Source organism: Saccopteryx leptura, chromosome 12 (assembly GCF_036850995.1).
Source record: "Saccopteryx leptura isolate mSacLep1 chromosome 12, mSacLep1_pri_phased_curated, whole genome shotgun sequence".
NCBI classification, from domain to species: Eukaryota; Metazoa; Chordata; class Mammalia; order Chiroptera; family Emballonuridae; genus Saccopteryx; species Saccopteryx leptura.
This window is the reverse complement of record NC_089514.1, coordinates 52,320,964-52,342,975: the sequence shown is the minus strand read 5'-3', so window position 1 is coordinate 52,342,975 and position 22,012 is coordinate 52,320,964. Positions and strand designations below refer to the sequence as shown.

The following is a 22,012-nucleotide window of genomic DNA, read 5'->3' as shown; positions in this document are numbered from 1 at the left end:
GTGTGTGTCAAAGGCCTTTCTCTCCAGCACCAGGCACCACTAAACAGAGGGAAGATTAAAAGAGAAATCGGGTGATACTTTGTTGCTGAGCAACTTTCCTGTTAGCTGCTGGGGAATGAGGGACCAGGAGAAGCTTATGTTGGGCCAGAACTAGAACTAATTAAGAAATAACAGGTCAGACCCTTAGAGAGAACGAGCTCTGCTATGAGGGGTTTTTTTTCTACTTAAAAAAATGAATACAAGGGAAGAGTCAATAAAACAAAATATGAAAGTGCTCCAGGACCAACTTTTACACACCTCGTCTGTGGGAATATGCTATGAAAATATGCAGAGTAGGATGACAATTAGAGACAGCAGGGTGCCCTAGGGCAAAAGCCCTGAGCAGATGAATGTTCCGGGGCCTCTCTGAACCTGTGCTGGAAACAGTGTGTGCTGGAAACTGCAAACAGCAGGATAAGATTCAGCAACAAGAAATGTTTAGGCTTTCAGAACAGAGATTAGGAGTCACCATGTTTCTTGTCCTTTACTTCATCCCTGAAAACTTCTGCTGTCTGCTTCTTCAAGTTATTAGTACTGGATAATAAATATCTGAGTAAGCAGTCATGTCTCTAGTTTGATCAGAAGGCACAAACTAGCACCATATGCCCAATTCAGCTCACAGATGTGCTTTGTCACAAACAGTATTTTTTGTTTGTTTCCTTTTATAGAGCCTACATTTGAAAACTGGTTAGTTTCACATAGTAGATTGTAATTTCCATTGGACCAGCATGGAAAGAATCGGGGCTAAGTAGTTGGTGCCCTGCTTCTCAATAGGGACATGTGATGAACAATATTCCATAGTCCCCATCATTCACACAAGACAGGCACACCCAGCCTCTGCCCATCTGCCATTTCTACCTGGCTGTGGCACACATTTGCACTTGTTCCTCAAGTTATTAATTTCCCAAAATGCTTAAGTACTTGGAATCTAGTTGTTCATCAATAATCAGAGAATGCATTAGTGAGTAAATTAATGAATGAATGGGTTTTGTTGCACTGATACTTTGATGTAGATCTCTATTTAAGGTTATAATAAATCTAAATTAAGAAATTGGTTAAAATATTTATAAGATAGGCCCTGGCCAGTTGGCTCTGCAATAAAGCATTGGCCTGGAGTGTGGAAGTCACAGGTTCAATTCCCGGCCAGGGCACACAGGAGAAGCACCCATCTGCTTCTCCACCCTTCCCCCCTCTTTTCTCTCTGTCTCTCTCTTCCACTCCCACAGCCAAGGCTCCATTGGAGCAAAGTTGGCCCGGGCGCTGAGGATGGCTCCATGGCATCCACTAGAATGGCTCAGGCTGCAATGGAGCAATGCCCCAGATGGACAGAGCATCGCCCATGGGCATGCTGGGTGGGCATGCTGGGTGGATCCCAGTCCGGCGCATGTGGGAGTCTGTCTGTCTGCCTTCCCACTTCTCACTTCAGAAAAATAGAAAAAAAAATGTTTATATAGGATAGAATTTATAGGTACCTTCTCACACACTTCTTTTCTTTGAATAATGTAGATTTTGCCAACTCCTGAACAGGTTTGATGACAACATAATAATAGATATTTGTTTTTACTTTTCTGGTCTTTAAAGCATAAATTAAGCATCATAGCATAGAGACCAAAAACAGTTGTCAGGTATACTTTTTTGGCAACTTATAAAATTCACCCAGAAAATAATGCAAATCATAAAAATGTACCTATGATTAGTTTTCACAAATTGAACACATCTATGTAACCAGCATCCAGATCAAGAAATAAACATCACCAGATTTCCAAAATCAGTTTTCCCTTTTTTAAGTCACTATCTCTCTCTAAATAACCACTTTTCTGACTTCCACCATAAATTAGTTTTACCTTTTTTAGAATTTTATGTAAATAAATCACACAGCATGTATTTTATATATCTAGCTTCTTTTGCATAATATGGTGAGAATAATCTATGTTGTGTGTAGTTTGTAGCTCATGTATTCTCACTGCTGTGTAGTATTTCTTTGTATGGCTATATTTCAATTTATTTACGTTATCTTCTTTTGCTGATTACTTGGGTTGTTACAGCTTTTGCACTGTTATTGTGCTGCTGTGAACATTCCTGTGCATGTCTTTTTATTAACAAATGTCCATGTTTTTGCTTAGAATATTGTAGGAGTAGGTTACTTTGTCATAGAAGATGCATATGTTCAGCTTCAGCAAGTAATACTAAACTGTTGTCCAGTTATTGTACCAATTCTGTGACTACCCCACCAGCAATATATGACTGTTATTGTTACTCCACACTTACAATACAGAGTATTGTCTTTTTTTTTAAGTCATTTTGGTGTATATATAGTGGCATCACATTGTGCTTTTAATTTTCATTTTCTTGATGACTAATAAACTTGAACATTTTTTTATATATCAATTGAGACTTAGAAATTTTGAGTCACTCTTGAGTTATCTTCAGTTGACCATTAAAGAGGGGCTTGACATTTGCCAAATGGGGTTCGTTGGGGATTTTATGAGGGAGCAAATATAAAATACTCAGTTCAGTGTTGCACATATTGAAATAATTCCTGTTATTACCCCCCCCCTTTTCTTTTGCCTTTTGAAACTGGTAGAAAATTTAATGCATGAGTCAAAAAATTGGGAGAAGTGGTAGAAGAGAAGAGTTGGACATAAAATAATGATAGGAACACAGAAACAGCGAGGGAGAATAAACGCAACATCTACTGATTATTATACTGCCCTTCTTGTCAACAAAGTCCAGGAAAAAATTTGTATTGTATAGTCCTTGTTTGGAAGGATGAGTGTAGACATTAATGGCATATACTTTGGATTTCGGAATACCTGATATTTTATTTTTTCACTGTAACTTAACTGGATATAATATAAAGATTTTAATAATACTATCTTCATAGATTCAATAGTGAGACAGTCATACATAATGTTTAAATATAAAATATTTTGAATATGAAAATATAATAAAAATCATATATAAATAAAAAATTTAGCCCCTTAGTGATGCAGGGACTCAATAAAAATTACTTTCATCATTTCCATATTTGAGCTTTGAGATATAGTTATGACATAACTCTTTATATAAGGGATATTAACAACATAGTGGACAGTGTCCACAATATAAGATCATTACATAGAACAAGTAGAGACTTTCCACATACAGACTTTTGTACAGTATGTCAATAACTTGTTATCATAGTTTATTACTTTGCACATTTATAATACTGTAGCCCTGGATGATTTCTTTTCCTTATGTGAAGGCTATTGAGTGATGGTGGATGTTTTGTAGTGGCAACATTATTCTGTGTTGGGTTGAAAATGATGTCACATAAATTCAGTTTTTAAATATTCTCTCAGAAGTATGGAAAATTTTTGAAAAATATTCCTTAGCATGTTAATAAAATTCTCTAGCTCTAAAGATACATTTGCTATTCATTGAAACTTAATAACTATAAGGAGAAAACATGTTAACCTGGTTGAACTTTCTTTCTTTCAAGAATATTTTATCAGCCCTGGCCGGTTGGCTCAGCGGTAGAGCGTCGGCCCAACGTGCGGAGGACCCGGGCTCGATTCCTGGCCAGGGCACACAGGAGAAGCGCCCATTTGCTTCTCCACCCCTCTGCCGCGCTTTCCTCTTTGTCTCTCTCTTCCCCTCCCACAGCCAAGGCTCCATTGGAGCAAAGATGGCCCGGGCGCTGGGATGGCTCTGTGGCCTCTGCCTCAGGCGCTAGAGTGGCTCTGGTCGCAACATGGCGACGCCCAGGATGGGCAGAGCATCGCCCCCTGGTGGGCAGAGCTTCGCCCCATGGTGGGCGTGCCAGGTGGATCCCGGTCCGGTGCATGCAGGAGTCTGTCTGACTGTCTCTCCCTGTTTCTAGCTTCAGAAAAATGAAAAAAAAAAAAATTTTATCAGACATTTGAGTAGCATCAGATGATTAAATAATGTGTTGGTTCCTACAACAAACTTGAATTTTATTAGTGTACTTGAGTTAAATTAGCTACAAATTCAATCATATGCTATACTATTGCTAGTTCATAAACATGATATAAAATAGATGTACATAGAATTAAACTTGCTTGTCTAATTAAAATATTGGCTTAATTAAAATGACTTGCATATTTTCAGTCTGGCAAATTGAATTTCGTCAGGTTTTATTTTCCAAAGGGAAGTTAAAATATATTTGAAAGTAAGTAAACTTCTATTTTACTTATTTATTGAGTTAACTTTTACTATTCTTCACTAGTGCAGATATATCTTCCAGAAAACTTAATTTTGAGCATTTCATAGATAAAACAGCTGGATGGAGAAAGGTAAGAAAAAAGAGTAGAGAAATTCAATAGGAATTTTGATTCAATAGGATTCTTGATGTGCTATTTACCACTATTGTTTTCCTATAAGAAAATGAAGAAAAGTAATATACGATAACAGACTCAGACAGAACAGAGTCTTTCCATTGTCTTGATGGTGGGGTTATCATTTGGCTTCTCTGCCACTTCCCCTTTTCCTTTAACTGACTTTATAATCTTTAGCATTTTCTATATTGCCTCTTCGTGCCGTTGGAAAACATAGGTGCCACAATCTCTCTCTGTCTCTGTCTCTGTCTCTCTCTGTCTCTCTCTCTTCCTTTCAAGTATCTTTTCCTTTTTTCATTTGGAGTGAGGAAGTTTCTATGTCAGCCTTTGCTGTTCCCCCAACGATAGAATTTCTTTTACTAAGATTAAAATGTTGAATATAGTTTTATATGTCTATCCATATTCTCATAGCTGAAACATTTGTCAGATTTGGGTAGTCTGTATAAACCAATCAATATATAGATTCAGTTTTATTTCTGGAATAAAATTTTGTAGAAAATTAACCATCCTCATCAACATCTTCAGGAATGTTGTTTTTTCCTCTCTAATCTCCCATTTTCTCATTTGTTTATTTGTTTGTTTGTTTGCTGTTTTATTTTAAAGGGAGTGAGAGAGGGAGAGGGAGAAGGAGAGGCAGGGACAGACAGACAGGAAGGAAAAGCAATGAGAAGCTTCAACTCAGAGTTCTAGCATCTTAGTTGTTCATTGTTCTCTTTCTCATATGTGCCCTGATTTGGGGGGGGGTCCAGCTGAGCCAGTGACTCCTTGCTCAAGCCAGAAACCTTGGAGTCATATCTATGATCCCACACTCACACTGGCAAACCCACACTGAAGCTGGTGAGTCCATGCTCAAGCTGGTGAGTCCTCACCCAAGCCAATGAGCCCACACTCAAGACAGTAATCTTGGGGTTTTGAACCTGGGTCCTCATCTTCCCAGGCCAATGCTCTATCCACTGTGCCTCTGCCAAGTCAGGCTCATTTCCTCATTTGTAAAATGAGATGAGAGCATCTTCTAAGTCTAAAATTCGATACCAATAAAGTAATATTGCCACTTCAGTCTTATTGTAAGAATTAAATCATCTCAATAAGAATCTTAATAAATATAACACCATGTATTGAGTGCATTCCACATGTCAGGTGTTTTTGGTCATTTGCTTTGATGCTCATAACTTCCCACAGGGAGGGATTATTGCTTTCATGTAACAAATGAGGGAAGGGAAAAGCAGTGAAGTTGCTTTTTTTTTTTTTAATTCAGTGAGAGGAGTGAAGGCAGAGACAGACTCCCACATGCGCCCAGACAGGGATCCACCTGGCCCACTAGGGGCAATGATCTGCCCAGCTGGGGCATTGTTCCACTGTTCAGCAACCAAACTATTCTTAATGCCCGAGGGAGAGGCCATGGAGCTATATCCTCAGTGCTCAGGGCCAACTTGCTCCAATTGAGCCATGACTGTGGAGGAGAAGAGAGAGAGAGAGAAGCAAGAGGAGGAAGAGTGGAGAAGCACATGGGCGCTTCTCCTGTGTGCCCTGACTGGGAATTAAACCTGGGACATCCACATGCTAGGCTGATGCTCTACTACTGAGCGAACCAGCCAGGGTCTTAAATTGCTTATTTAAGCTGAACACCAAGTGGCCAAATTTGGGCTTCATGGTCCAAGGCCAAGTTCTTTTCATTATGTGGTGCTTCTTCCTTGAATGCAGTAATATATTAAGACATTTTGTAAACTATGAAGTTCCATATAAAGAATTTAATGATGACGGTAATAATTGTGTCTAAGCATGCTTTCTTTGATGTTCATTAATTTACATGGCTTTCTCTATTATCTTTTTCCTGACTCAAAAATATTATCCCTAATGTTGATCTTTGTCCAAAAATATACATCCACATTTTTCATACCTACTGAAAATCCATAAAATAGTTTCCTAGAGACATGGTAAAGAAACCATATCTTGAATAATAAAATTCTTAAAATTGAGGTTGACAAAGGAGGGAGAATCTCATGACAGGAGGAGGAGGTAGGTCCTGTACTACTTTCATGCCTCACCTCCTCCTAGAAGATCAATGTGGCAACACTTGGAGCTGTGTCTCAGAGGTACTATATTCTCTCACTTGCTTGTGTCTCTGCTCATGCTGATCCTTTACTTTAAAAATCTCATCTTTATTCTTTGCTTGAAAAATTCTAATTCATTTCTCAAGACTGAGTTCAAATATCACCTCCTCTCTTCCTTATCTCAGCCTCCACCTGGTGAAGTTAATTACTTTTCTTTTGCATTTTCATTGTACTTAAAAACGATCTTTAATTATGAATTATGATTTCTATCTGAATGCCTGAGTTTCCCTAGGGAAGAAACTGCCATTTCTCTCACTGTTCCTTCCTGGCTCATACAATATAGAATGAGTATCTATATCAGGCTCATCATTTTACTTAACCTAATTATTTATAACATACTTTTTGCCAAACCTTCCACTATTTTCTGAATTTATATAAATTTATAAAAGATGTTTTTGAAGAGAATTCAATGTTGGGTTAACTTTTTAAATACAGATGAAATATGATCAAACTTTTAAGCATTCAACAGATTTAAATATTCTATCAATATTTATTATAACTTAAAATCATATATATCCTATACATGTGTAAGTATATACAAGTGTATTTGTATATATGATGATATTTCCAGCTTATGGATAAATTATTTTTGACAGTTTTGTCTTTTATACTACTAAGTTCTTAATCATTATTTAGATTTTTTTTACCTTTTATATAATCTCTATAGTGAATTATTTTGATTTCAGTTTTAGTAATCTTTCTGTATCTCAGTTGGCATCATTTTAAGCTATCTCTACTTGAAGCTATCGAAGTAAACTTTTTGCTTAGCTCAAATAGCTATCTTGGTTGAGTAAGTCAGAGGAGGCAGAATCTAGTCTGTGTTGCTATAGTTCTTATGCCAATTCATATTAACTGAGACTCTTTGTGATGATAATTTCAGATTGTATTCTTTTTCTGCTATGTGGACCCCAATAAACTCTTATTTTGTGTTTTTGTCTATAAATCTTTGGGTTCCAGCTTCTAGTTTTGTCTTTTTCCTTAATCCAGCACCCAGCCTCCACTACCCTGCTCTTTCCCTTACTGAAGTTACTATTATTCTGGGCAGTAAGGGAATGTCTCTTTGCTTTGTCAGCCTTACTCTCTTGGCTGTATTTCATCTTCCATTTTCCTGGCTTCACCACCATACATTGTGCTGTGGGTCTGACAGTCTCATCTCTGTAATTCCCTCTGGCTTCCCCAGTGCCTCCTATCTACATCCTCACCACAACCTCTTACTTTTTATTATTTTGCTACCCTACCTCTCCACCAGCTCTCCACTGGTCTTTCTTTCCAGACCAGGCCATTTTCCAGGCGCAGTCAGATCCATTACTCAGTTTTCATTGCCACCACAGGCTGGACTTACTGCGCCTAAAGTCTGCACTGACACCTTCTTCTCCAATAATAAGCATACTCTGCCTGCCCTTTAAAAATCAAACGCTGCTCTTGGCCTGCTAAATTTCAAACTTGACCAAAGAGTAAATTATGAAGCATAAAAATATTTCTAAGAAAATACTTGTGATTAATTATCCCCTTGCAGTGGGAAAAATTAGTAAAAACAAACACAAGAAAAACTTGATATGTTTGGACTACATTGTGTAATATTTAAAATTTTGTATTTAAAGATGTAGCATAAATTGACTTAAAAAACAAGTAGCAGAATGAGAAAATATTTATAACAGGTGATAAATATTAATATTCCAAACTCTGAAGAGTATCTATAAATCATTAAAAATATATCAAGAACTTAAATAAATGGACAATGGACATTAAGATAAATTTTCAAGAGTGAATATATATGCTATTAAATATATAAAATATACAAGCTCTTTTTTTTAATATATATATATATTTTTTTAATTTTTATTTTATTCATTTTAGAGAGGAGAGAGAGAGGGAGAGAGAGAGACAGAGAGAGAGAGAGGAGAGAAAGACAGGGGGGAGGAGCTGGAAGCATCAACTCCCATATGTGCCTTGAACAGGCAAGCCCAGGGTTTCAAACCGGCTACCTCAGCATTTCCAGGTCGACGCTTTATCCACTGCGCCACCACAGGTCAGGCTGCAAGCTCTTTATAATCAAATAAATGCAAAATAAAATAGAAGTCATTTTGGTCTATGAAAATTACCAAAATTTTAAATGTACTTCGTCACTTGTAGATGTCTGGAGATAGGAAATCTTTACATATCTCTTCCTGCTGGGAATATAAAAATTATTATGTTTGTTTATTTTAAAGCATTATTATTATAATTTAATTTTATATCTAGTTTCATTCACCTTTATTTGCTAAATGTATTCTATATTTACCCTATGAATATTTTTTTTTTTTTTGTATTTTTCCGAAGCTGGAAACAGGGAGAGACAGTCAGACAGACTCCCGCATGCGCCCGACTGGGATCCACCTTGCACGCCCACCAGGGGGCGACGCTCTGCCCCTCCAGGGCGTCACTCTGCTGCAACCAGAGCCACTCCAGCGCCTGGGGCAGAGGCCAAGGAGCCATCCCCAGCGTGCCCGGGCCATCCTTGCTCCAATGGAGCCTCGCTGCAGGAGGGGAAGAGAGAGACAGAGAGGAAGGAGAGGGGGAGGGGTGGAGAAGCAGATGGGCGCTTCTCCTGTGTGCCCTGGCCGGGAATCGAACCCGGGACTTCTGCACGCCAGGCCAACGCTCTACCACTGAGCCAACCGGCCAGGGCCTTTACCCTATGAATTTTAACACATGAATACATTCTGGTAACTACCATTACAACTAGGAATTACTGTCAAGCTTTCTGACCCCCTCCCCAGCCCTTGGCAATCACTGACCTGTTATGTCCTGACAGTTTTATGATTTTGAGAATGTTAAAATGGAAATGACACAATAGACAAACGTTGTGATTGGCTTCCATCAGTTAGCACAAGCATTGGAGATGCACCAAGTGGGGTGTATACCAATAGTTTGTTCCCTGTCATTGCTGAGGAGTTTCACATAACATGATGTATCAGTTTGCTTGTTCACTCATATATCTATGGACATTTGGGTCCTTTTCAGTTTTTGGTGATTATGAATAATGTAGCTTGTAATAGGTCAAATTCTAAGATGAGCTCCAGAATCCACACCCTGCATATGCTCTAGAGTCGGTAGCACCTCTAATTTGCTCTTACCCAGTCTAATATGATAAAAGAGATGTGGTATCACTCTTCTGATTAGGTTAGGTTATGTGACAAGGGGGAAGGGATTCTGGGGATGCAGTTGTTCCTAATCAGGTGCCAGTAGGTGGCGATGAGAAACATTCCAGAGGAAGAGGCTGATCTTGGTTGAGTTCCTACACCAGGCTTTTGAAAGTGCACTATTTTGTGCATTGCAGTTTTCCTCAAGGTGAGGCGCCCGCTGGACCAGACTTCTCTAGCATCTGACTGCAGCTTTCAATATGGTCAGCGGCAGTGAGGGAGCCCAAGAGCATGTGGGGATGTGCGCATCCATAGAGAGTGCCCTTGGCTGCTTCCCGCACCCTTTCCTCTTCTGCACAGGCTGCGGGCCCCGTGGCTGACCGTCCAGGGAGCCACCCCACTCACGGCGTCACACCAGCATGCTGGGCTCTGCGGAGGGAGGCCTGGCCAACTCCAAGTTCCTGCTGCTGCCCTGTGCACAGGGCACTTTCCGTGTGTGCCTGAGGGGCGCTCAGCTAGCCTGGGGACAGTGAACCAGCTTGGACGGGGCAACAATAGCAAGAGCTCCTCCATCGTTCAGTCGCAGGCACTACACATCCTCCCAGTCGGGGAAGGGGGTTCAAATCCGTCCTGAGCCCCCATTTCATCTTTATGCTTCCTCTCCTGTCATCACTTAATATCTGTTTATATTAGCAGCTCCTTTTTAACTTACTGTATGGTATTTTGTCTCTTGTTTGGATCCAGACTTACTCAGATAATAACTATTCTCTCTAACTTTTAAGAAACACCTAATTGCTTATTTTCTACTGGAATCACTAAAAGGATTTTACCAAAGGGAAAACTCACATCAGCTTATGCTACTAAGGAGAAGAGGGCTACCGTATGCTAGAAAGCTATCACGCAGAACCAGAAGGGAGCAAAGTGCTTAGCATCAAATAGTGCTGCTTGATTGAGCACTCCTCCTCATGGGAAGTAGAGAAGTTCCTGGCAAATTCTCAGGACCTTGCCAAGAACATCTGGAAAGGGGTAGGTGACAACGCATTACTTACATGATATAGGGACTGTCCCAAACATAAAGTTGCATGCAAAAGGCTATAAAATAAATACATCTGGAAAACTGACCCTCAGTGCAGCAGCTTTGACAAACACAGGAAGGCAGAAAACAAACAGGTAAACTTCCAGGACTTTCTGTAGGACTCTCATTTCTTTCCCCTTAGGTGACTGAATTACCAGTGAGATAATTTATAGCAGCTAAATATGTGGACAAAAGTAACAGGAATCAAGAGGACGCTGAGATAGTTAAGTGGAGAAAGCTTACCTTGTTTCAAATCAAACCAGGCTGGTAGACACCTTCACTACAGTGACATCAGTCAAAGTCGGAGCTAAAGAAAAGTTTCTGCAGCTAAAATATCATTGCACTGGAGATTAAAACGTATTTATTAAAGAAATAAAGAAAGAATGCAATATCATTTGTTTGACTCCCCCCCCCAAGTACAACTCCATATGAGCTTTATGAAATAAAATATCAAAAAGTTATAAAGACTGGGTGGAAATAGAACATAGCCTCAACAGGTGTCATTGTAGCTTAGTGGTAGAATTATGAAAAGTCATTATTTTCAGCTTTTACATTTATCTTCTACATTTTCCTCTATAATGATATATTGATTTAATGTGTAAGTAATGCTATTGTTTCAGTCATTTGTAGTCATAAAAGTCATTGCCCTTGTAAGGGATTCAAAATACAGAGACAAGTGGAAAGTATTTCTTCAGTATTTTCCCCGTCTTAGTCCCTTCCCTAGACTAAATCACTACCAGCACTTTGGATTGTGTCTTTATCTCTTTCTTTCCGGAATGATGCAACCCAAACTGATGATAGTGGTTCAGATATATATATATATATATATATATATATATATATATATATATATATATCTTTATATCTATATTTCTACATATATATCTATCCATAATTCCACATCTGTAGGCTTAATCTAAGTCTCCTACTGGCTGCATAATATAGAGCAAGTCATTCCTCCTCTTCCTGCCACAGAATGGAGCTGGTACTAGCACTTCATGTATAGGGATGTTGTGAGGATGGGAGTCATATCAGTAACACACTTAGAGTAGTGCTTGGTAAATAGTTAATGTTACGTAATTTTCAGCTATCAGCACCACTACCAGGATAGCATTGTCATCATCTTATTTCTTTAGCTTCTCCGTTAGCATCAACTATTGCCATTACATGTTCATTCACAAACCTGAATTCCTCGTTCTAACATGTTTTGATATCCTATATTGTATTTCTAGTATTCCTTGTCATTTAAAAAGTATGCAGAGTTGTTAATAGAAGACATTCTTTCTATAAAATTTATTGTTTCCTTTCACACCTCTTAGTTTATTCCTTTTTACTGTGCTCTTTATCACAGTTAAAAGATGATACTCTTTCTCTTTTCACCTTTGCTTAAATGGTCAACCTTATATTGTCAACCTAGCTCTTCTCTAAGATGAGTCAGTGACAAAATTCTTCCAGCAGTATCTTTTAACTATCTCTCCAGTCCGTTCTGTTCTCCATTCATTCTGCCGGAACCATTATTATCCCTATTGCCTCCACCAGCTTCCTTACAGTTTTCAGTTGCTCTTCAATCCTACTGTCAAATTAACCTTGCTAAACAATAAGTCTTTTTAAAATATTCATTATTTACCCTAGCACATCAAGGGAAGGAAGTCCAAATGCCTTATCTCAGAAAGCCGGTTTCCTCCACAGTCTGGTTCTAAGGTACTTTGTCAGCCTTCTCTCTCTCCTGCTTATTATACTTCCCTGCACAAGTTTTGTTACCTTCAGTCAGAGTTACTCACCCCTTTTTCACCCAGCCCTTCATCTAAGCCTTGAATGAAATATTTTGTCCTCCTTCTAAAATGCCCTCTTACAGGAGAGTGATTAAGAGACTGGAATTAGATCTTCTTCCCTTTACCTGCTGGGTGCATTTGTATAGGTTTAATATTGCTGAACTTCAGAAACTTTATTTATAAATGGGACTAAATTTATCTGTCTAAGGGTGTATGAACAATAAGCAAGCAAATAAGCAATGTTGTTAGTACAATACCTGACCCGTAGTGTTCCTAATATAAATCTTAATCAACTGGTTTTGTGTTTCCATGAGAAAAACACCCAGCCCTGGCCGGTTGGCTCAGCTGTAGAGCATCAGCCCAGCGTGTGGATGCCCTGGGTTCAATTCCTGGTCAGAGCACACAGGAGAAATGTCCATCTGCTTCTCCACCCCCCCTCACTTTTTTCTCTTGCCTTCTTTTTCTATGCCCCACTTCTTTCTCTCTGTCTTTTCTCCTCCTACAGCGGAGGAATTGATGGAATTGAAGCATGTTGGCCCTAAGCACTGAGGATGGCTCCATGGCCTCCACCTCAGGCATTAAGAACTTGGTTACTGAGCAGTGGAGCAATGCCCCAGATGGGCAGAGCATTGGCCCCTATTGGACTTGCCAGGTGGATCCCGGTCAGGGCGCATGCAGAAGTCTATCTCTGCCTCCCCTCCTCACACTGAATAAAAAAAAAAGAGAGAAAAAGAAAAAAGAAAAACATCCCAGAATATCATCATATTTCCTTCAGCCCAGAACTAGAATTAGGTTCCATTGTCCTATTCTCTGAACGTTTGTACTTCATTAAAAGACTTTACATATTGAAGCAATCATTATACTAATTGTATTTTCTTATTTAGAGTGCAGAAGACATATCTCCTGTCCTGTGATGTTCTTTGGAGAATCACTACATTTCAATACATATCTTAAAGAGTTGTGATAGCAATAAAGAACATTTAGGTAAAAATCTTTTGTAGGTTGCTAAGTGCTCTGCAGAAATGAATTGTTCCTTTTGCACAGCTAGCACGGCACTATTCACACAGTACCAAAGTGTACATTGAACTGAAGTACACACGGAAATGATGTCCTGTGGAGCTTATGTTTGGTACTGTGCTTATTCTACTTTCTGTTATCTTTGTTCACGTGGTCCTAAAGCATGCAGATGTCTCTTAATTTTATTATATTTTTAATTTACTATAAATCTGCAGACATGAGCCTCCAGAATAATCATGCAAAAAAAATCATGCTAAGGATATGCTCACATCCCTTTTTACTTTTGCTGATTTCTGTGGTTTGATAAAAGGAGGAATGAGATGCAAGAAGGAAGGTATATCATGCCCTGTCATACTCAAGATGAGTCATGGAGCAAAGTGTCCCATTCCAAGTGTCAAACAGATTAACTGTGGCCTGGCATAAAATCAGAGAGGGATTATTATTGGTTTAGAAAATAATTTTGGAATACTCATCTCTATGTAGAATACTAAAGTGTGGATACATTTTCTTATATTTCCTCTTCCCATGAGAAAAACCAGGGACCCCCATAGCCAAGACTCTTGATGACCATGAAAGACTATACATTAACCCTGTTTTTCAGTATTTCCTCTGTTGCTGCTACTAACTCCAAGAGCTGTGTGGTTCCAGCCAGGGCGGAATGGCAGTCAGCTGTTACAAAAGGTGTCCTTCCGCTTGCAGCTGTCTACTTTTTACTGTGCGGATGATGGATTTATTTTTCCATTCACCAGCAGTTCCTTTCTTCCTCACACAGGACTGTGATCCTTTGTGATCATGTATGGCTCAGTCAGCTGAGGGAACACTCATAGGATTGAGGAGTTTTCAGATGTGCCCCAGTGAAAGGAAACTGGGTTTGAGAAATGAGGACTTGCTCGGAAGGCTGTCTGCATATTAAAGAGGGGTGATGACTTCCTTCCCATGAAAAGTAGAGATTCATAACTTTATAAAAAGCATCTTTGTCCTCAGTCAAGAATTTTGATTCTTGCTTCATTGTGTGTGGTCAGAATAACAGTGAGAGTAGTCCAACCCAGAGAAGGTAGACAGGAAAAGCAGAGCAGAAGAGAAATCTAGATTGTAAAGCTAATTTGCCATGATTTATTTCTTGCCATGTATAAATGTCTAAACAACGACTTCCATTCTTCCATTAAATTTTTGAAAGTATACATATTTATTCTTTATTATCTCTAGCATTCTCTTATGTAATATTTTAATAATAATATTAATAGTAAAGGATAATTTAATATCAATTATCTATTTACTATTTTATATATTAAAATATATAAATGCTTACTTTTATTACATATATTATTATATATATATAAATTATATCTTTACCATATATTTTATCTAAGACACAGATACAAGTCAATGCAATTGCTTATTGGATCTGTTGTGCCAGTTATTTGATCGTACGGTATATGGACAAGATCAGAAGGTTACACTGAGCAAGTGTTTACTATCACTACTTTTTTCTTACAAAATTCACCTTAAAATATCTGTACATAACTGCTCAAAAATAGCCATCATTATATTCCCTAAATTTCTTGGCATTTTATTAAGCAGAAACTGAAATTATGAAATTGAGACCATGATGCCAATTACTGCAAAACTTGATTCCTGTCAGCCTTCTTACCTATAAGTCTGCTTGACTTTTGTGTAATTTGTTTATGTAAAGAAATTCCAAGTAAGCAACTTGAATAATTTGTTATGAAATGCTGTTTTAGTCTCAATCTGAGTTGTAAATTTAAAGTTGGAATAACTAGGCAGTACAGGAAAGGATTAACTAGACCTATGTGATGAATTTTCTATCTCAGTAAACTTGACTTACACAGATGATCATAAGGTAAAGGCACCAACTCAGTCTGCATGCTCTAATTATAAAAAGACTGGGGAACTCATCTTTCAAATAATTAAATACCAGTTTCTTAATCTCAGAACCAGAATTTTGTTATATATGATATTTTCTAATATGGCCTTACAGGATATTTCCAACTAGTATTGCCAACATTGAGGCTGTGAATATTCTGAGGCCTTTCTGGCTTATTTCAGTCCTTTTACTTAATATCCTTATGAATGAAAAAAATTGTCTCATCTTTGAATAGTAGATACCTGTTCAACTTAACATCCAACTCTTTGTGATATGACCCTAGTAGTTTTGACAACTTTCTTTGCTTTCTAGAATAAAAAGATATTCTAAGCCCACTTTGTGCATCTATGGCCCCAAACCATTTAAGAATTATATTTTGTGGTCTTTTATTGATTTGTATGAGTTTATTATATAGTAAGCAAAAAAGAAAGCCTTTGTTTTTTATTTGAGTGAAAAATATTTTGTGGTATTTTTTCTTGTATTATTTTTTTATTTAAGTCATTATTTATCAACATTTTTTTTAATTTCTTCTAGATTTTGAGTCTTATTTTAAAAGGACTCTTTCTGTACCCAATGTAGTATACAAAATTTTTATATCTTTTTCTATTCCTTGTATAATCCCATTTCTTATGTTTTAATCGGTCTGTCTGGAATTTGTTTACAGAGCTATAGGACATGAGGTAGTAATCAAACTTTATTTTTTTACAGTGGCATCCAGTTGTCCAAACACCATTTATTGAATAGTTCATCATTTATCCTCAGTTCTTTGAAATTCTATTATATAATGTGTGTTCTTATACCCCATTGGCTTTTTTTTTTTTTTGTGACAGTCAGAGAGAGGGATAGATAGAGACAGACAGACAGGAACAGAGAGAGATGAGAAGCATCAATCATTAGTTTTTCGTTGCACATTGCGACACCTTAGTTTTTCATTGATTAGTTTCTCATATGTGCCTTGATCGTGGGGCTACAGCAGACCGAGTAACCCCTTGCTCAAGCCAGCAACCTTGGGTCCAAGCTGATGAGCTTTGCTCAAACCAGATGAGCCCGCACCCAAGCTGGCAACCTCAGGGTCCCGAACCTAGGTCCTCTGCATCCCAGTCCGACGCTATCCACTGTGCCACCACCTGGTCAGGCCCATTGGCTTCTTGATATAAGATTTTAATCTTAACTGTGAAACAACAAAAACAAAAACAAATTGCTGAGTAAAATCAACATTATATACCATTGGGGTTGATGTGAAACCCAGTTGCAAACCCTTGGACTATAAGAGATCAGTTTTTCTTTTTTTCCTTATATGGTTATATCATATATTCAAATTTTCCAGTTCTTGTAGTTTTTTCAGTGACTTTTAATCTTCAGTTATTTCTCTGATTCTCACAACAGTCATAGAAAATAGCAGCACAGAAATCTTTTTTTTTCTTCATTATAAGTAATGAAAGTGAGATTGAAAGAGATTATCACACTTGAGTAAAATCAAATCAAAACATTTCTTATCTCCATTTTGGATTAATTCTTTTTGTAAAACATTTTGACTCTTATTCAAATTCTTATTACTATTCCTATTCTAATTTCTTTATTCTTCTTCTTTATCATTTTACTAGTTTATGAGAAAATAGTATTCAAGACCTAATTTTACTTCTGACATTGAAATGTATTTGTCTAATGAAATTCAGCTATTAAAATGTGCTCACTAGTTATTGAAGTATAACTGATTGATTAATAAAAAATAGCTTGCTATATTATATATTACTGCAGTCACTTGTTCATTTTGGCTTTGCTATTTTTTAAATTTACAATTAGATAGGCTACTTTGCTTAATTTTAATGAGGTCTAAATGAGTAATGTGCATCATGCTTCTTTAAATATTGAGTGAATACTTCAACATAGTAGGCTTCTTAAGTGTTTGTTGAATTATCCATGTATACATAATCACAATGCAGTGGGAATAATGCTGCAAAAGATACATAGTGTAGTCTATGAGAGAAGTTTTGCCTAGAGAAGTCTTGGAGAAAATCAAGTCATTTTCAACATCATTTTCTCATTAAGTAAGAGTTTGTATTTTAGAGCAAAGGAAGGTTGAATTGCATTTTTCCAAAGGGAAACTGTAATCAAAGAGCTGTGGGTATTGTCCTACATAGAACTTTTAAAGAAAGTCTAGCAGAGAGGGATCAAGTCTGAGGTGAAACTCTCAAGGTCCTCAGTGCCATTCCAGAGATTAAACTTTATTCAATAGCAAGGAAGAAGCACCAAAGGGTTTTCAGAGTAAGAATAAAATATTGTACCTGTGTATGAACAGGTGATGAAGAAGATGCAGGCAGCAATGAAGATGCTGTTTTCTAGTAAAAACAAGCTTTAGGACAACATAATTATTAAAGTTCAAAAACTATTTGCTTCCCATCTTAGAACACCTAGGCATACATATCTGGTAGACAGCTATCAGGGTGGAATTTAAGAGAATATTGGCATAAGATTAGGGCACTTAGAGTGAGGAGGGGAATGGAATACTGAAGTAAAAATTCAAGAATACACATAAAAAAGGGAAATATAATTTTGACTTCAAATATAGGTTTAAGTGAATATTTATAATCAGCACTAGAAAATTGAGTTAGAATTTTATTTAGATGTACAATATACTTTTAGAATTTCTGCTATCATTTACAAAGTATTTCAGTAATACTAAGGGAAATAAGACATTGGAACATAATATATATAATAAATGATGGAATAAAATAAATATTTTTCTTTAAAAAAATCTTAAGATAGATTTTGAAACTTTGATTATGTATTAAATACCTTATAAAAGACACTCTGCTATGACAAGTAACACAAACATAAACAGACCTCTCTACTGACAGTGGTGGAAGGACGGCTAGTGCTATACGAGGACTATCGAACTAGAAGATGCTCTGGAGACTTGCAAAACCTCTCCACGCCTCTGGTTTCTCACCTATAAAAAGAAAATATTTGCACTCAATATTATTGACCCTGTCTTACTTCACAGGCTTATTTTCAGGATAAAATAAGATGATGAATGCAATGCATTCTAAATCTTAAGTTTTAGTGTGTTATTTTTAGAGAAAAAAATGCAAAAACAAAGCAATTAAAATGCAAAACTATTAGCTTTAAAGTCAAAACATTTACTAAGAATTTTATCTCCTTTTTGTATTCTTTTTCCGTTTGTTTATTCCGTATTTAGAAGATGTTTCAAATATTTTTTAAAGTTTTTTTATTGCTTGGCAAAACAAAAGAAAAAAAATAATTTGTGATAAAGGTTATTAAATAGCTGTTTAGTAAAGAATTAAAGTACATATTATGGTCATTTATTCTAGACATTTATGTAGAAAAACTGCATCTTTGTTTGGTTCTCATTGTTGACATAATATGCATAGGAGCCTTGTACATTTACTCTTTCTCTAACTATTAGAAATAGCTAACATAGTAGATGATTATTTGTTTTGTCTGGTAGTATTTGCAATCTTTTACTTTACTTTTGATATCTTTCAGATGGGAAATTCGCAGTCTGTTTAATTGGCATCATTTTTAACACTTGGTATGCAGTGAGTCACACCGATTGAAAGTCATTGTAGTACGCTTGCTGGGTTCTGAGGGCTTTCTTCAAGGCCAACAGGGGAAAACTCTCCTGGGAAGATATTCCATTTATTCTTTACAAATACATTTTCTGAAAAGCACAGCACATGCATCTGTCCACATTTATAACCTAGATGTCCTGCTTTCTCTCAAGCACAGAAGGATCTATTGAAAATCTTCTCCATTTCTCGCCAAAACAAAAAGTGCAGCCCACACTGTTAATGCTAGTGATGTCTTGTAAATTTGAGCCACATAACTCAGGCAGAAATTCCAGCTGTTAAAACAGAGATAATGGAAAGCCAGTGTAAGTCGTGACTAACATTCTCAATAGGGTTAAACACCAACATTGCACATTACTTGAACCATAAACTCGATTGCTTTGGGGTCATTGACAATGTCATGCCTTAAGCTTTCTGGTTGGTTTGGATGCAGAATTTTACTACATGGAAGAAAATTGTATTATTCGCTTTTTAGTATTTTATTGGATTGTGCACTAAATTATATATACTACAGTTAAGACCACATTACTCTCCAAATAATGTAAGAAACTTTATTCTTGAATTTGTAGTTAATTTTGAAGTTCTTGATCTATGCAAAATGAAGCAATGAAAGTTTTAGAATTTGGCTGCTTTCTTCATAGTATCACTACTACTCAGTATGGTAAATTTTCTTTTTTTGTACTTCTTTTTAACAATATTCACACCTCAATTATATAAACTTGCAAAAATAATACATATATTGAGTCCTAGTGAATTGAGATGAATTGGATCAGTGCATCTTTCTGTTATATGCAGCTTAATAAGATGCAGAACACCTCTTTTTCAACATCATGAAACAAAAATGCAATTAAATTATTAAAACATACTATTAAGTCAGTTGTTTGAAAAAAATTAAGAGCTCAGTCTGTACTCTCTATTCAGTATTGAAGCTTCATAACCACACACCACAGAATACCTTTTTCTCATGAAAGAAAAGATTAGTCATATGGGAGAATGGAATCCTTAACTAACAAATGATTGTCCATCCTTGTCCCACCTCAATTTTTAGTTATATGCAAGGGTCCTCAAATTACAACAGTTTTATTCCTATGACAGTGACATAACCCAAATTTTGGTGTAAGTTGAAACACATCCTAGTCTAAGTCACTTACCTATCCTAACACCATTGTAAAATCATAATCTAGAACATAAAAACACAACTAAGCCACAGAAAAAGGAAAAGGACATAAATATATTGTACTGTACACTGTGTTGTAGTAAAAGTCCAAAACAGCATAGGTAAGCGTGCTGGGGGAGCCAACTCCCTCACTCAGATGTCGCTTTACTGCATATTCTTCTGCCACGTGCAGCCAAACTAGTTCCCCCACATAGTCCATAAGTACAGCACTGATGGTGTAAGCTGAAACACTCATGTGTCAATTTTTTTAAAGTTGTTATGGGAGCGAGCATTGTAAACTCAAAACATCGTATGATGAGACTGTCATAACCTGAGGACCCTCTGTAATGCTGTTAAGAAGATAATGGGGGATGAAATAAATCATGTTTATAATTCTTCAATATTTTATTTTATTTTATTTTATTTTTTTTGTATTTTTCTGAAGCTGGAAACGGGGAGAGACAGTCAGACAGACTCCCGCATGCGCCCGACTGGGATCCACCCGGCACGCCCACCAGGGGCGACCTCTGCCCACCAGGGGGCGATGCTCTGCCCCTCCGGGGCGTCGCTCTGCAGCGACCAGAGCCACTCTAGCGCCTGGGGCAGAGGCCAAGGAGCCATCCCCAGCGCCCAGGCCATCCTTGCTCCAATGGAGCCTTGGCTGTGGGAGGGGAAGAGAGAGACAGGGAGGAAGGAGGGGGTGTGGGTGGAGAAGCAAATGGGCGCTTCTCCTATGTGCCCTGGCCGGGAATTGAACCCGGGTCCCCCGCATGCCAGGCCAACGCTCTACCGCTGAGCCAACCGGCCAGGGCCAATATTTTATTTTTAAAAACTACCATGAGGTATATAACCTATCTCATGGTAGCTATTAAACTTTAATATTTAATCCTGGTAAGGTACCATCATAAATTGTAAAATTATATATAAATATATAATATTTTCATTGAATAGCCGGGTAAAATAAGAACGTAACTATTTTTCTTTTAGTTGTTGTAGCAATTTAATAAGTTTTACTGAAGCAAGTGCCAATAAAAATATAGTAAAAATAGAACCATGAAGCTTCTATATAGATAGTCCTAAGAAAGCATACAGAACATATCACAGCATAATAACTAGTTCACATTGTTTATTTCAAATCAAAATACCTATTCACAGCTATGTTTTGTGAGTTGTTTGAGATCTGTAAGAAAATAGGTAAGGGCCATTGTTGGGCAGATAACATATGTTATGCTCACTTTGTTAAAGATGGCCGCTGGCCACGTGGGGCGGCTGAATGCCCTTCTTGCTTGGAAGGGGCATGGTTATGCTAATGTGTGTTGGGAGAGGGCTTTCACACCAAAATTTTTAAACTGATAAGAACAGATACTACACCTGATCCTAGCCAAAAGGCCAAGAAACGATCACACCAAAATTTTTAAAAAGGAGGAGATAGGAGGCCATTTTGGGAGAGAGAGTGGCCACGTTCTTGTAAGAAGGAGGAGCCCAGGCTGGAGCAGGGCCTGGAGGCCACATGGAGGAGGCAGCCAAAATGGCAGAATGGGGAAGGAGAAACCAGTTTGTGGAGGAGAAGAAGGTGAGGAACAGAGGTGAATAAGGCTGGTGCGGTGGAAGCCTTTGATTCTAGGAAAACTCAGATGAGCCAGTGGCTTTGGGAGCCCTGAATGGAAAGGGAAGTGTTTCCCGCTGTGTGTATTTTCTCGCCCGCCGGGTGCGAGTTTGGATTAAAGGAAAATGGAACACCAGTTTTTGGCTCTGTTGATTCCTTACTGTCTGTCCAGATCAGATGCGAACCTGCATTGGTCAGGCAGCTTTGATGGTGGTCGCGATTACTGGCTATACAGCCATGCAAGAAAAGAGCTAAGAAAACTATTTGTTTTGGTAAAGGTAGTATTTATTCAAATGACAGCC

At 37.6% G+C, this 22,012-nt stretch overlaps 1 protein-coding gene and 1 pseudogene across 1 annotated transcript in view; one reads left to right on the top strand and one right to left on the bottom strand.

The window, feature by feature from the left end:
* The window catches only part of SEMA3E (semaphorin 3E), a 310,664-nt gene that overhangs the window by 213,861 nt on the left and 74,791 nt on the right, over positions 1–22,012 (top strand). The window lies entirely within an intron of this gene.
* Positions 21,413–21,505, bottom strand: LOC136384302 (U2 spliceosomal RNA; annotated as a pseudogene).